Source organism: Empidonax traillii, unplaced genomic scaffold, assembly GCF_003031625.1.
Source record: "Empidonax traillii isolate 1590-97213 ecotype Southwest subspecies unplaced genomic scaffold, ASM303162v1 scaffold357:size1057043, whole genome shotgun sequence".
NCBI lineage: Eukaryota > Metazoa > Chordata > Aves > Passeriformes > Tyrannidae > Empidonax > Empidonax traillii.
This window is the reverse complement of record NW_020955550.1, coordinates 299751-313644: the sequence shown is the minus strand read 5'-3', so window position 1 is coordinate 313644 and position 13894 is coordinate 299751.

Below are 13894 nucleotides of genomic sequence, written 5' to 3'. Positions count from 1 at the left end.
GAAGCAGAATTCCCAATATCTGTCTAACAATCCTCGGTCTGTTTTTTGCTAAACTATCTCTAGACAAAATCCCTCCTGCCTTAAGCTGGAGCCATCCTGGGGGAGTCAGACCCTCAGACCCCTGAACGAGGCCGCAACCAACCACAGGCGTGACCCCCGCACACAACAGGGTTAATAGCAGTGACCTCATTGCAAAGATTAATTAATGCTTATAAAAAAGCTTTTATTCTCAACACTGCTCTTGGATTAGCCAGGCCACAGCGTCTCTGTGAGCAAAAGTGTGTGCAACTGTTGACACCTAGGCTGTGCTTGGCTGACCTCCCCCTGCTATGTGAGCAACAGCAGAGAAGTGGAGGTGGCCTTTTACTGTCCTTTCTCCGAATTTTAATTTACTAAGTAAGTCTAAGCTCTTCAGGTGTTGTGCAAGAGGCAGCTGCGAGCAGCTGCAGCACTTCAAAATGAAAACCTCCCCGGTGATGTTTATGAAGTTGTGCACTTTTTGTGGCACTGATTTTAATACAAAACATCAGATTGACACCCGATCTCCACGTAACGTGCATTTGACTGACACGGGCATTCTTCGTACATTGATGTGACATATGCCAAGCATAACAACAGCTCTGACTGACAACACAGCAAAAGAGGACTTGTGTTATCCATGTTCCATTCACAATGTCTCCATCCTTCCCTGTTTAGTGGTAATAATTGTGCTGCTCGTACCAGAAGATATTTTTGGAGTAATACAGCACTGCAAATTGGCCCGAGTGGCACTGAAGTCCACGGCAGAAAGAGCAGGAGGTCTTTTTAGTCTCTAAGCATTTAGAAAAGATAACATAACTAGGGCTCCAGTGAATTGGAGTTGTCAAAATTCACACCTAAGAGGAGGGGGGTGTTGGGCCTGTTGCCAGGAAACAGCATCTGGTATCACATTTCTAAGAGGATCCATGCATATGAATGCAAGTGGGAGCTGCAGCATGATAAATCTATCGCAGAGATTGCACCTCCCCGCTCTGCGCTGTGGCACCCGCCCATACCCACTTCCTTGCCCTCATTCCTCAACGATCCTTTACCCAACAGCCAGAGACACGCAGGCAGTCATCTGCAGGGGCAGCTGCAGGTTCATCTCTAGGATGGCCAGGGCCTCACAGTGTGGCCTGGGCCAGAGAGAAGCTTGGCTTGTTCAATGTCTAACTTGCTCCTGACTCCTTTCTGAGGCCGCACTCAGACGTGGGTTGAGAGATAGCACGTGGAAGAGGCCATTCCCAGCGGGTGGTGGGGACAGGACTGCTCTGAGCTTGCCTCCCACCACCCTTCAGTCCTCCAGCACTGTCCCACCTCCAATATTTTCTGTGCCCTGATGCAACAACTTCCCCCAGTGTTCCAGCTGCTGTGAGCAAGGACACACACAAGGATAACTCTGGTGTGTGGACATGGGGACATCACACAAGCTCAGAGGGGAGCCAGCACCAAGTGCCAAGCACCGTGGGCATGGCCAGCTGATCCTCCCTGCCCTGAGGGGCAAAAGACGTGTCTGCCCCTTGCCTTATCCAGGCAGGATAGATACAGCCCTAGAAGGTGGAAGGAAACAAAAGGGAGGAATACTGGAAGTATCACCCACCATCCAGGGCACCGAAGTAGCTCGGTACCAGAGAGTAGAAATATTCACTCTATTCAGACTGTGACGTTTCTTTGTAGAACAGAAATCTCCAAAATATATAAAGGTTATTAGGGCAAAATCTTTACTGGAAACTGCAGTCCCTGATGCTGTGAGAGATAACCAAGGACTGTGGGAACATCTGGTGTCCTGATAAAGTTCCCGGGACAGTTTTATGATGTGATACTGTAATTGTAATAGTTAATAATGACTGGACAGCATATTGCTGAGTTTTCATAAGTTTACAGACACTCAAGTATTTTGTAGTTCAATAAATTGGTTGGTCCAGGGGAAGAGAGGAAAAGCTGGCTGAGGGAGATATACAATTAGTTGTATTACTAATTTTAATAACATTTTCCTTGTATGTTTGTAAACTCCTAATCTGTGCTTTGTAATAAAGCATCCAGGTACTCCTGGGCAGCAGAATTCATCATATATTATGATTATTTAAATCACATCTGAAGTTTGTCAAGTTACTACAGTTTCATGGTCTTATTTACACTACTATTAACAGCAAGAGTTAAGGAGAGAGTTTTGAGTGGAGAATCACTGCTTTATGTTAGAATCTGTCCCTAGTTAGCAGGCCAGGATTGCATTCCAAGCCGGAATGCCTGGCTTTCCAAGGGTCATCACTACTATTAGATAACTTTCAGGATGTTAATTACTAGAAGTGACAAAAAAACTACACCAAAACTTCCCAGTTTCTCGCATATGGTAAATTGAACTCCATTCCTGTAGCATAACTGTCATGGAACAGGTGAGCGAGTGAACAGTAATGTGGGGCAACAAAATCTGCCTGGAAAGATGAATTTCTGCAGAGAAAGGAAAGGTAATTTCTGTAAATATTTTTGAAAGGAGAAGTTTTAGCTGAAAGTAAAAAGGCAGCAAATACATTTTTGTGATAAGGTTCCAGTTCTTCCTCACAGCAACCTGATTTCTTGGTCAAGAAAATCTATTCCAGTATAAATCCAGTGCATTCAAAAGGGTTACAGGCCAATCAGTTTGGGTTTAATTTTATAAGTTCCCAAACCAACTTTGCTGTAAAGAATAAATAATACACAGTGAGAGCATCAATTGGGATGTGTTTTTGAGGGCTTTTTCTATTCTATGAAGTCAGTTAAGATCTTTTTCCCTATTGCTGGACATAAAAGTTTAAACTGGATCATACAGAAGACATTTAAACTACAGAAGCAAAGTAATTTCTTTGCTTGGTGCTTCTGTTCAGTTGTTTTAGGATTCAGTCCCGTCAGGGCTGATTTATTTGCATCTCATTTTCTGTGCCATTCACAGAGCTGTTGTCACATGCCAAGTCATTGTGACTGTTAAATACTTTCTGTTGATGCTGAATATTTACCCACAAGAAACTTCTGCAGTTACAGATATCAAAGATCTCATATCAGCTGAAGGAATTTGTCAAGTTTTCAATGTTAAGTATGTATTGCAAAATAACAGGTGTGTTGCAATTATTAAAAATGTCCAGTGTTCAATTTCCATAATGCATTTAATGAAATATCTGGAAGTAATTAGCAACTGATACTCTTAAAATATACTGCTTTATTGGTAACTGTCAGCAATGATCCTATCATCTACTATGGAGAAGTGGGTCAGCTTTTAGTGCATATGAAAATTGCAAATTAGAAGAGAAGTTTTATGTTGTTATGGTGAGTAAACACATTTTCTTGTAAGTCTGTTAAATGAAAACAATAATGGAGTGGAGTTTACATATCTTATTCCACTTAGATTTTTTTTTTTAAATTGTGCCTGCAATAATATTATTTAGTAAAAACCTCTTAATTAATTAGAATAATTGAAATTAATTAGGGACATTTATTTTCTTCAAACCAGCCTTACAAGTCTGTTGCTTTAAAATTTCCTGAGTTCTGGATGGACAAGCCATATTTCCAGATTTTCCAGATATTTCCCCCCAGATTTTCTCTCCATTTTGTGTTATTTGGGCTGGTTTTGTCTTCCAGGGGGCACAGAAGAGTTTCCAGTTTCAGAGGGACAGGGATGCTGGGAAGCAGGACTATCCCAAAGAGGGCAAGGCTGTGTGCTCGGTCCCACGGGCTCCCTCAGCTCTCATGTCAGCACAACTAAAAGTACACAGGCCTGCTAAGGTTTTAGGTTGCTGTGGTGCTTATGAAAAAGAGACATCAACAACAGCAAGACGTGGTGCCCCCTCAAATAAACACTGTGTTTGGAGAGGGTTTAGTGTGGCTTGTGGGGCTTCTCTAAAATTGTCAATTAGCTGACGTGAAAATGCAGCAAACCGGAAAAACCTGCTGGTCAGTGGTTTGCAAGAGGTCACAAATAAAAGCAAGGTTTGCCACTGCAGTTACCCTGATTTCTTTGGGAAAACACGTGCAAAAAAACCAGTTCTCCAAAGACACTTCTTACACCTGTCAACACAAGCTGCCTTTTGGATAATGTTTTGAGAACTCCATTGTCAGTACAAGTTTGGAATTGAGAACCTAAGGCTCTGGTTTAATTGTAGAAACTTCTTTTTTTTTAATTTGTCCAGTGCTTAAGTTCAGGTCACTCTCACAACTTGAATGTGATCTTACTGATGAAGATTAATTAATTAATATAAAGACAATTTTCTGAGTCTCTGCTGTACAAGAGAAATACAAGAGCTAGAATCTCCTCCAGGTTGTGGCTGCCTCGACCAGAGGCAGGAAGGTATTAACTGGTTTGTATTAAATACAAACGGGTAAGGGGCAGCCTACAACTTTGGCTTTGGCAGTCTGAAATACAGAATATTATTTAAAGTCTCCCACACAGCTCTCAGCAAACTTCTGTCCCTTTGCAGTGCTGAAAAGATCCCATGATATGGTTATCCCTGCACAAAAAATGGCATGTGGTGTGGCAATTCACAACAGTGTGGTTGTGTCCAAATGGGGACTCATGAGGCAATCAGAGCTAATTCAATGTGTAACTTCAGGTAGGGGTTAGTAGTCAGATACTTCATCAAAAGTAGTTTTATATCCAGCCACAGGCTGCACAGAGCACAGCAGAAACGCTGTCCTGTGGTTGGCACTGTCAAAGAAATCGAGTCATTTGGAAAGGAGCACGTGGGAGGGTGGTAAACTCTGCAGATTACACTGAGTTATTTCGGTTAGTCGGCACTACAGAGATGTTCAATGAGACCTAATAAGCCTGCACGGTGGCAGCCAAATTCAGCATTGACAAATATGAAAATACATATTGGAGGGAACAGATTGAATTGCTCGTGCACATTGCTGGGTTCTAAATTAACTGTAACAACTTGGGAAAAGGACCTGAGGGTCACTGCGGGCAGCTCAATTAAACAGCTGATCAATGAGCAGTGGAGGTTAAAAAAGCAAACAAAATGCGAGAATGTGGAAAGAAGGGGATGGAAAACAATAACAATATTGTAATTGTGCAATTATACACATTGTTGGCACCCTTTCCCCCAGTACAATATTCATTTCTGGTCATGCCATCTGAAAATGCACGGTGGGAATAGAAGAAGCCCAAAGTTAGGCAACAGAAGGGAACAGGGACAAAGAGAAACCTCCATCCTAAGAGAGATTTAAAAGATGAGATGTGTTCAGTTGGAAGAGGAAATTAATAAGTGGGGACATGATAGAGAGATATAAAATAATTAATGGTATGGAGAAGGTCAATTGGGTGCTCCTATTTACTCTTCCCCATAATGTAAGAACAAAGTGACATCCATTAAACTGAAAAGAAACAAATTTAAAACTGATAAGAAGAAATACTTTTTTACACAATGCATAATTAGCCTGTTGAACTCCCTGCAACAAGCTATCATTATGCCCAAGAGCTTAGTAGGATTCAAAAAGGATTATACACTTATTTGGATAATGAGAGCGCCCAGGGATACCTTAGATAGGATAAAAATGGTTGGGGGTGGAGATGTATGAACCCTCATGCTTCAGGGCATAAACCAATCATTAGCTGTCTGGGATTAGGGAGAAACTTTCCCTACGAGCAAATTACTCAATAATTGTCCATTATGGGGTTTATTGCGAATTCCAGGGAAGCATCTGGGCCCGGGCACTCACTGTAGGGCCGGGGCACTGGGCTGATGAGATCCATTTACGCTTCCCAAAGTGCCCAGTGCATTTGCCATGAGCTGGGAAAGCCCCCGTGCACCAAGAGGGGTGTTGTGTCTGTTCTGTGCCCTCCTGCTGCCCAGCAGTGACTGAGCAGTCATTTGTGTGTTTATCTGGGGGGTGTCAGGACAGGATCAGGCTCCACGTCTCCAGCAGGACGGGTTTCCATCTGAAATGCTCTGATGCCAACATGTGAGAGCGTTTTATCCTTCAAAGTTCTCTGAAGCCTTTTGTGAGATTCCCTGATAGTCAAAGAGCAGGTGATTCTACTGAAGTGTTATTATCTCTGTTTTGTTTGTTATTTGCTTCCTTTTGATAGTTCTCTTGACAGATTTTTCTCCTTTTTGCACTTGCTCCACAAGTGGGAAATACATCCTGAAACAATGTCTTAAGGAAACAGTATTCCAGTCTTTTATTGTACTAGTCCTGTAACAGTCTAGGTTAGGTTATCCAAGGAAAGAACCTCAGTTCACCTGTCCTGGAAAATCAGTCAGATACTCAAAGTTACTTTCAAGGGGTGCTTTGCCCATAGCAAAGTAAAACCTGCCAAATTTTCCTGCTGTGTAATATATTAAAACTGAGATGCCATTGAGATACTTTTGCATCTCTTTTCATTTTATGGTTTGTTCTCTGCCATTTACCCTGTTTTTAATTCATTCACTGCATCTTATGATCAAGTTTTACTATTACTATCTAATTTTACTATTTTACTATTACCATCTAGGCTTTTTTTACTATCACTTTTCCCCCCTGCTCTTACTATCTACTATTTTACTATTACTATATAGTTTTACTATTACTGTTATTTACTATCAAGTTTTACTGTACCATTTCACTACATGAAATTCCGCAACAAAGAGAGTGTCAGATGAAAGGAGGATTTCTGCATTCAACCAGCCAGAAGAGCATTGGTGGACAAACCACAGAACTAGCACCATCCTGCTGGAATATCCCTTTCCAGTGAGCCTCTGGAACTGCTGATGAGATCCAGTAGAGTCAAGTGATCCCCAAATGCAACCTTACAACTTACAGTTTTTTATGGTGGTGTGACCTGACAACACTGAAAACAAAAAGGTAAAGAAGCTTCCAAGACAAACTGTTAGGGGAGAAAGGAGTCAACGGTGCAGGAAATAAAACAAGGTAGATTAGTTTGAGAGAGTAAATTCTTCAACTCAACGGAAAAACGACTTTAAAACATGTAATTGTTTCATTATGCTGCCTAAAAATCATCCTTCCACCACTCAATTATAATACTGCGTTCCACACAAGAACTATGTAAATGTATTTAAAATCCAGTTTATGGAAAACAGATATGAGGAGTCCTTGTAATGGTGAAATAGCTTTTATGTTTTAAGCCCAACAGAATGTCTGAAAGTTCTGGAAGTTTGCTTAGAGTTTTGAAAATTTGGAGTAAGGTTTTCACGCAGAAAAAAAAAAAATGTTTTCCCCATATGTAACTTATTAGTCTGCACTATTTCTGTGTGTGTATTTTAATGATACATTTTCCTTAAATAATAATAGCAACCAATCTGACTTTGAAACTTTAGGAGCCCTTAGGACATATATCCAGTGTTTATCAATCTACAAGTAGCAGATGCAATTTTGGATGGAATATAATGGAGAAAATGAATGATGAGGTTAAGTGCAAGGATCAGCACTTCCAGAAAGCCTCATGAATAATGACAACTAGGCTGGAAGTGTAGTTTGAGAAAGCTACATCCAGAGAGAGCAGCTGGGTTGAGTTAATACTTTACAAGAGGAATAGAGAAACTTTGTAAGCCTTGAGGTTGAACTCGGGCCCTCCTTTAATGCCCACTTGCACCAGTCCAATGCTGGTGGCATTGGCAAAGATTTTCCTTGGAGAAGCTCCACCCCCCGAAGCCCCTCATGCGGGTCATGCGTGACAGCTGAGAATCAGGGCCCTTGAGTGGTGGTGGGGTTTAGATTCTTTCCCAACAGCTTTTGGATCAAGTGAAAACACACAATTAAATGTATTAGAATAGATGTGGAGAGAGAATCACGTATAAGGGACTCTATTAAAAAAGTAGTCACATAAAGACTCGTTGCTACAGCATATTTTCTTCATTATTTCTGCCTCATTGTATGTGAGACTATATTAGTATAATGAAGTGAGAAATAGGAGGATATTGGATATTATATTTCCTGCCTAGCAGCTTTAGAGAATTTAGCTCAAGGCAAGAGAAAATGCAGCCTTTCTGCCCTGAAGAATAAACAAAAACCTGTTAGAGATATAAAAGTGTCAGTAAGAAATCAGGTGGTCTCTCCACGTGCACCAGTGCATTTCTTACCGTGGTTTATAGAGACCTGCTTAGGGTTCAGTTTGGGTTGATTTGGTTTGATTTAGACACCCTCTTGCTTCTCACACAGTTATGTGGCACTTTTCTCTTCAGAAGGAGTGGGAACATTTGGGATGTGGAGTAATCAAGCTGCCATTTATCAAGCCTGAGTGTCAGAGAAGATCATGTTATCAGGGAGAGGAGGATCCCAAAGCCACAGATGCCAACATTTGCATTTAACTGTAGAAGATACAGGTATCCAACCTTAAACTTACACCCCTTTTATGGTAACAGAACTAGATGTCACTAACAGAGGTTCCTGGATTTCCTGGTAATGAAAGTATTCCAGTGTTAAAGGCTTATTCAAGCATTTGGGGAACTACACTGAGCTGCTGGTGTGTGATTGAGTAAACAGGCAGAGCTATTTACAGGAAGTTAAGGGAACTCTTTGGAAGGATAGAGCAGACAGTGGAACAGAATATACACATGTACACTTAAATTACTTGTATATGGCATGAGAGAAAACATCCCAGACACCAGAGTAGCCATCCACCTGTGTCATAACCAAGAGGAACCAAATCACCAAACTACTGATAATTGCACAACTCCGGGAAACAACATAATAACAAAAATAAAAGTTACAAAACAGCAGAGGATCAGTGCTGCTGGATGAGCATTAGTGGACAGGAGTCCTGCTTCTAGCAAAGACGTCTTACTTTCTTTTTACATAAGCTGTTTTTAATGTATAGCACTGGTGTACACTTAGTTCAGCAGAATTTCACTCGATAGGCTCAGGTCAGAGAGTTACTGTATTTCAGCAGCTGCTGTTCAGGGATTTTGTAATTTATGAAGCTTATTAATTTACCAGGTGTTTGTTTAAAATGTCACTTTACCAGGCCTTAACAGTAAAACAAAATATCCTCTCAAAATAGTGGATCTCCCAGAACTTTCCACATTATTCCACAAAATCTGTAAAATTAGACAAAATTCTCTAGACAAAAAAGTTGCTCCTGGTCTTGTGCAAAAAGAGAAGATCTGATGCTGAAGGTAGTCTGTCCTGAAGGAGGCAGGCAGAGAGAGTAATTCCAGCAAGCACCTGCTGCCCTTGGAGCCTGGGCTGCTGCTGTCCTTGGGAAGGGGGGACTGCCATTAGCTCAGTGAGCACAGTGCTTTTCATTACAAGGCTCCTGCTTCCCACATTCCCCCCTGAAGGCAAAGCAGCTCCTGCTGTTGCAGCAGACAGGGCTGTACCTCCCAGGAAGGATGGAACACCTCAGCTGTGGCCTGGTAAAGAAGGATGGTGCTGAGCAGAACACGAATGCTCTTGGGTTTAACGTTTCTTCAGGAAGGATTCTGATATTCTAAAAAGTCACTGCACTGACTTTCTGCTGCATCTTGGGCTTGGGTAAGTGAAGGCAGTGCACCTACAAAGGCACAAGTGTCCCTGCCACTTGGAAGCTCACAGTTGTAAATGATAAATATCACCCTCCCCAGGAGGAAGGGAATAGAAAATGGTTGCAGCTTTTAGACAAAACTTCATTTTGGTTTTGCCTCTGGACTGTGATGTCCTCCCAAGCTGCTCTGTGAGCCTGAACCCCTTCAGAATTGCCTGCTGATCTCTGGAGGTTCATTCTCCTTCCTTTCCAGCCCTCAGTGCCCTTCAAATAGAGATCCAGTGGTGGCTGGGTCTCCCTGCACATCCAACTGCGTTAATTCACGTTGGAAACAGTTACATCTCTTAAAAACTGTCATTTCTTGTCACCCTGTTCCAGTTTCCTCTGTGGTAGCCACTTCGTTGGCTGGATCTGTCACTGGCAGTTCCTTGGTGACACAGCAGAAGTTGTACCAAAATCACTTTGTTTTACCTCTTAGCCCAAACTAAGTCACTTTTAATGATGTTCCCGGTGCAGATACCAGTTTGTTCTGTTTTTTAAGGGTGACCAAAGGACAATACTACTTCAGGAGTTGCCTCCAACCTTCGTGCTTTGCGTATATCTCAGAAAGGAAACTTATCCTGGGGTCAGATGCTCAGTTTTGCTGGATAAAGACATTCAGCCTTCAGCGAAGGCTTTCTTTTCTATCAGGAGCTCTGCTGTGAACTGAGTTTTCTTTCTGCTAACTTTTCAGACTGTTTTATATGAGATTTCTATGCTTTCCTCCTAACATAATCATTCTCTCTTTGTTTCAGGGGGAAGGGGGGTAATGTATTCTCATGTTTGCCACTGAGCAAGCACAGATTCATCTAAGATATGACAGCCAGCACACTCTCTTATCTACAGAGAGGGTCATCTCTTGTGCTTAAGAATACGGTGCAAATGATTGTACCAGTATATTGCTAATGCTTAAATCTACATTTCTATGTAAAATTAATTTTCTCTTTTGTCTGTAGTTGCAACTTGGAACGCTTTCCTTACATGCACTATAAAATGTTAATAGCAAAATTTAGTGTGACTTTATGACTGTGGTGTCATTTTTCTCAGCTTGATCAGCTCTTTCAAATGGCATCATTATGATGGAAGTTGTTTACAGTAATAAAGCAAGAATAGTTCCAATAAAATAGTAGGTGCCTTTACAGTTAAAGAGTAGCTGGCATTTAAGAACACAGCAGCTCCTCATTCTGGGGGTGCAGAATCACACAAGTCCACAATAGAATGGAGTTAATGCTTGTAATTACAAGATTGCCCCCCTCAGGATCTGAGGGTGTTGAAGAAGGCAACAGGAAATACATTATGGGTCAGAAAGGGGGAAAAGTAGCAAAATGGTATATATTGACAATGGAAGGAGAAACAACTAGGTATTGAGGCTTTGAAGTCTCCAAAATGCTGCATTATTCTGTTGCAATGTTATTCTTCACAAGTAATTTGTCACCAGTTATTGACTTATCAGAATAAAGTGGTGACACTTTAAGATTCATTTATAATGCTTTTACTAATGTTACATGATTAATAGAAATTGCTTTCAAACTAAGTTCTTGTAGGTGTGCTTTAATGTGTGGGAACACATATGGATGATGTTTTGAAAGATGTTTAATAAACGATGCTCTAACTACCAGCTATCAACACCAATGCTCTGGGACATGGGAAATAATTTATAAACCATGGATCTCTATAAAAATCTTTAAAGACAACTTTGTAGCAATAAGAAAATAATCAGTGATGGTGATTTACACCTCCTCTAGCCCACGTAAAGCATAATGCTGCATGAGACCTTCGACTCAAGGGTTCAGTGTCCAGTCTGTAAAATGAGGTTACAGTGGAACTGTGTGACCTGCAGGGAGAACAGCTCAGCTGGGAGACAAAGCTGCAGGAAACCTCACAGGGGCTTTGAAAGCTGCAGCAGGCCAAAAATAGTAACTGCTGTTTGCTTGGTTAACAGTGCTAACTGGCAAAGTCTGGGTCAAGGTTAAACAAGTGAAAGCTCCCGTGGAATGCTCATACCCTCAGCAATAATTTATTAGCAAAGGTTTTACCCGGGACAGCAACAAGTAAATCCCAGCCTGGTCGTTGCTGTCCTACAGTGAAATCTGGTACCAGCACTGCTTCCATTTGAAGGCTGTACTTCAAGATTGCAGTTCCCTGACACAGAACCGAGGGTGTGATTGATTTACATGACAGCGTTTTAACTGAGAACACCGTAAAATAATTCAATCCCCGTTTGACATCCTGGGAGACAACCTTATATTAGGAACCGTCAGGACTGTGGAGCACAGAAAGAGGAGCCCGTGATATATTTTTGCAATGACTACCAGAAGTGGTGGGGATACACACCTATAAAACTCCCCAACAATGTGCTGCAGCACATTGTATCCTTGGAAAGGCCAATCAAGTAGCACATTATGTGGTACTTGTGAAATGTTGCAAGTCCTGGAATGAGGAGCAGAAATTTGAAACAGGCACATAAATCTGAGTCACGCTGTTCGGGCTGAAGAATTTTCTTTTATCTGGATTACCCTGCTGCTCTTATTTGATGTTGAAAGGTGTTTATAACTGTTAAACTGGGAATGAAAAATAAAAGCCAAGATAATGTGGTGCCACATTCACCCAGGAAGAAGGATCATTGAGGAAATCAAAGTTATCTTTGACTCACGGGAAGAAGGGAAGGAGATCTGCCTGGACAGGGGCAGATCCCGTGTTTTCCTGGGGAGAAAAGCCCTGCTAGAATGATTGCCTCATGTTTTCTGTTGGTAAACTACCCCCTTATTGCATCATTGATTTTTGAAAATGTACAGGGCTGCATTCTGCTCTTTTAGCCTTACAGATGTTTTGTGACTTTCCCAGCAGTTTTAATCACTAGGGATCCATGTCTACAGGGTGCAAAACACTGTGCTTATGACACACTATGCCAGACAAACAGCATTTTTTTTGGCTTCGTCCTTCCTGTGCAAAGAGAAAGCAAATCCAGTTCTGAGCCTTTAGATGCTCGTTATCAGACAGATTTGTACAAATGATTGTCTGTACACGTGGTCGGCAGTTCCATTGAAATGGAATGCAGAGCAGGAAGTTAAATCTGTCCATAAATCCATGCAGGACTTGGGTCATAATAACAAATTCACATGTAAGGGTTTTTTTTTCAAACCAAACCCCCTCATTTCATTAGAAGAATTTTCTCCACAGCCATTTTACCCAGTCTTTGAGAAGGTTTACATGTATTTCCCTTAATCTGGCATTATTTGGAATGGTGTTGGGGTTTTATTCTTCCCCCTCCCCTGGCTTGCACGAAGGTGGAGCAACGGGGCATAATCTGATTAATCCTTTTCAGACTGGAGGGCTTAGCAATTTTATTCCAGGCCCAAATTATTATGAACAGCTCAACCTGGGAAATACTCTTTGATAGGGAGAAAAGTATTTCAAAGTTTGCCTGCACTGCCTGGCGAGGCCAGAGCTGGACTATTTGAATGAGCCCTTTGAAGCTTGCAGTTCCCTGGGTTCATTGTCATCCAGAGCTGCAGTTCCCGATGACTGGAGCTGCTCCAGGCTTTGCAAATTTATTACAAGCACAGGTGAGTTGCTGTCATCAAATTGGAGTGTCCATTAAAACTTCAAAGGGGAAGCTTGATCTGAGTTTTCCTTGACATAATGTGTAATTCTTATTACAGAGAGATTTATTAAGCTTCTCTCATTTTATAGCTTGAATCTAGTAGAGGGTCATGGAACATATTAAGGTTTTGACCAACAGTAAAGAGCTGAAATTTTCATATTTTGCTATTCATGACCTTGGGACTTCCTAAAATGGCAGCCACCTGTAATTCAGTGCAATTGTGCCTAAGCACATCCGTGCTTCCCCCTCTGCTGGTGTCTCAAGAGACAAAAACCCCGTGAAAAGATGAGTGGTGAGTGGGGTTAGGAGGCATCTGAAAAGCCAGGCACCGTGCTAGGCCACAAATGAGGGACCCTGCCACGTAAAATAGTCTTACACTCAGCTGGCAATGCTGTAAATCGAGGGGAAAAAAGACATGCTTTGGTAAATGAAGTGTGAGTGCTCTGTCCTATCCTGAGCTAAGGCACTGGAGTCACTCTGGGTGTACAGTAATGTAACTGCGAGCAGAGTAGGAGCGTGAACTTGTGTCTTAGTCCATTTTTAGGTGCAGTTCTCACTGGTTTGTTTTCACATTATTTACCACACTGGGAGGGCCAATGGTGTGAATGTGACAAGCAACATTCCTGCTGCTATCTGACAGTCCACTGAGACCCTTGTCCCAGTGAGGTCAGTCTCCAAAAGCTTCCTGTGAAATCCATGCTGGAAGAAAAGCTCGTGCAGAGAGAGCACCTGAACTGGGGTTCTGCTCTGACCTGTCCTGGGGAGGGTCCTTCCTTCTCTTCACATACAGGGGTATTGCCTTTCCC